This window comes from Sander vitreus, chromosome 13 (genome assembly GCF_031162955.1).
Source record: "Sander vitreus isolate 19-12246 chromosome 13, sanVit1, whole genome shotgun sequence".
Classification (NCBI taxonomy): Eukaryota; Metazoa; Chordata; class Actinopteri; order Perciformes; family Percidae; genus Sander; species Sander vitreus.
The window spans coordinates 13272503-13272704 of record NC_135867.1 but is presented as its reverse complement, the minus strand read 5'-3'; positions in this window follow the sequence as shown (position 1 = coordinate 13272704).

The following is a 202-nucleotide window of genomic DNA, read 5'->3' as shown; positions in this document are numbered from 1 at the left end:
TCAATCCCGATTAACCGTATGTGTGCTGGACGAAAACAAAGCAGCTATGAGTAGGCTAACGTTAGTATCTCTCAAACAATAAATCTGCCGCTACTGTTTTAGTGGTGTCATGTTAAGGTGAGTAAATACTGACCTCCGTTGTCATCGTCACCTTACAACAATTACATTCAGAAAATATGCCTTAAAAGGGTTACTCTAGAAA